This window comes from Sinocyclocheilus anshuiensis, unplaced genomic scaffold (genome assembly GCF_001515605.1).
Source record: "Sinocyclocheilus anshuiensis isolate Anshui unplaced genomic scaffold, SAMN03320099.WGS_v1.1 scaffold1146, whole genome shotgun sequence".
In the NCBI taxonomy this organism is placed as follows: Eukaryota; Metazoa; Chordata; class Actinopteri; order Cypriniformes; family Cyprinidae; genus Sinocyclocheilus; species Sinocyclocheilus anshuiensis.
Window position 1 is genome coordinate 581,987 of NW_015539920.1, and position 2,858 is coordinate 584,844.

Sequence of the window (2,858 nt, forward strand, 5' to 3'; positions counted from 1 at the left end):
ATATATATATGCAAAAATGTTAAACTACTTTCTCATATCTGTTTAATATGCAAAGACATCTATAAGTAAGCCATTCATTGACAGAGAGAGTTATCATCTTTTAAATGTAAGGAATCATACTATCGTACACATGGATTTTTGTTTTTTTGTTTTTTTTAAGTAAAGAATAAAATACTGACTTGTATTCTGCTCTCAGATTTGCATTGGTTCTGGGTGATTGGTGTCTACAACAAAAACAGAACAAAATTAGAGGATAATATTTTTTTCTGAAACACTACTCAAAATGAACACAAGTAGTAGACTAATTACCTAGAAAATCGGCTCCAGATGCTCCGTCTATTAACAGATGCAACATTTAAATAGTCATGTAATGTTTAAAAAGTATGATTAATTTTTGAACAATATTCATAATGTTATAAGTATACTTTCAACCTGCCTTTGTTCAGGCTTTGGTGGTCTTTCAGGAGCATTTCCAGTGTACCTGTAGATAGCACTAGTTAGTGGATTAGAAACAAAGACTAACTTATTTATTTGTTTGTTTGTTTGTTTGTTTAACTTGCCTGTTATTACTCCTGTTTTCTCTATTAGTCCAAGCCGCTCCTCCTTCGGGCGTACTAAAACGACTGGCGGAGAAATTTTTAATTTAGTCTCAGGACCAAATACAAAGATACAAAGATAAGTTTAGAAAAGAAAACTCCAACCTTGAGAATCTGTTCCAAAATGATCTCCTACATCAGAGAACAGGGTTAAAATTGCTATTAGATATCGAAAGCTTTTAACATGAATTAATGAGTGAAATCTGATTAAATAATATGTGTCATACATACCTCTGTTCAGATTGTGTATGTGACCCTTGCATATCATGATGAGGCTGTCTACAATCAATAATGACAATGTAAAACTGAGACTTTGTCAATGTTGACTGACAAGAACAGATAAGCATTAGCAAAATCATTGCAAGTAAATTTAACTGAACATTGTTTCATCAAAGTTTCATGATTTTAGGCCAAATGTTTTGAAACTTTGAAGCTATTTTTAAGATTTCTTGACCAGGAAGTGGCGCTGTGTCCATTCTGCTCCAATAATCTCAGGATGGTGACGGGACATGCACAAAATTTAGTTTCAATACCTTAAAGCATTTCTACCTTGTAAAACCAATCAGTGGAATGCATTAAATGAAATGAGTTCATTTTACTCAAATAATAATGAAAGTTCATTGTTCTTAATTGAAAAAAGTTCTGTGAACTCAACATTCCTTTGTAGTAAGCTGAACTTAAAATGATTGATTTTTCTAGTTCCCTTTGCATGCTTTGCGTCAGATTATATAAGGAAAATAAATGTTGAAATTAAGTGTTATTTTGTGTGTTTTTGCACAAGATTAACATTGGGAGAAATTAGCATATAATGTTGTGTTATGTCAGGATTTTTAGAGGTTTCTTATGTTGGTTTTGTAATGTTACCGTTGTGGTGAAGAGTAGAGCCTGTGGTTAGGTTGAGGATGGACAGCAAATCTTTAAAGGGGTCATATGATGCTGCTACCACATCGTGACGTAGATATGTGGGGGCGTGTTAGAACGAACTTTATAAAAGTTAAGGCTGACTCTTAACTTTTATAAAGAATATCTCTTTGGATTTGAGACTTTAGTCTTTGCAACTTTACAGATCTTCTTTATGCACCAAGAGCTTGTAACACTCCAAAGAGAACGGAAAAATTGAAATCGCATCATATGACCCCTTTAAGACTACATACAGTATATTGCATTTTGTTTGACTATTTACATGTAAGTGAGTAGTGACAGTCCTTTTTGATAGCTAGTTGTATATTATCATTGTGATGAGTGGGGTGTGGGTCTGAGAGCCATGGAAGCGAGGCTTGGCTTGGCTCCCATGGCTCTCAGCACCCACCCGTCACATAAATTTGAAGCTCCACTAACTTTAAGAAAATGAGTTTACTCAAATGTTTTGAGGTAATAAGCTTCCTCAAATGTTTGGAGCAATCTCAGTTAGGTTTTACAGTGTAAGATACAGTTTCTGTAACAGACCTCAAAAGTTAATACAAAAATTCTGAAAGATGAGAATAAGCTATGCAAAGTTACCTGTGCCGTCTCTTGCATATGAAGACTCCAGCAAGCACACAAATCAGGATGAACACAAGTGAGGGAGCTATGGCATAAAGCCCGACAGTTTCCAAATTAAGCCCTTGAATTCCTATTACAATATTATTTCAACAGGATTACCAGTCACACCTCAATAATATTCAACTCTTATACAACATGAAGTAGTTTCTATTTGAGAAGTCATATTAAAACACGGACCAATGCACAAACTTATCTCATTAACATCAGTCTGTACTTACTTCTAATACTGAGGAAGGCAGTATTTTCCTGTGTTTTACCACCCCAAAATTTGGCGGTGCAGACAATTTCATCTTTCTCTTCATATCCAGTAGGAATAAAGGTCACAGCGGACACTGTTTCCCAGACGCCTCCACCCATGTGACTGTGGCTGATAGTTTCTCGGGCTGTTGGGACGCTCCAGGTGATTTGGGGAGGGTGAGAGGAGCATGTGTGGTTGACTGAGCATTTGACGGCGACTCGTGTCCCGGGCTCGATGTCTTCAGGGAGGGATGACATCATAGGTCCGTTGGGTGCTTTTTTAACACAAAGACATTACATTAGTTTTGGGATATAATGGATGAAGTACATTTTCAAAAGTATGTGAAGTGACTGGTTACATTTCCTCACCCCTCATGATAATGAACACACAGCTGTTGTTGAAGCTGTATCTCTCATTTTCTCTTTCTGCTCGGAAGCAAAACGGCCCGTTGTCATGAGTTTGCACATTATCCATCTCCACAG

The 2,858-nt window shown here is 36.3% G+C and overlaps 1 pseudogene; it reads right to left on the reverse strand.

Moving 5' to 3' along the window:
• LOC107686525 (uncharacterized) overlaps window positions 1-2,858 on the reverse strand; it is a 45,891-nt pseudogene that overhangs the window by 19,265 nt on the left and 23,768 nt on the right.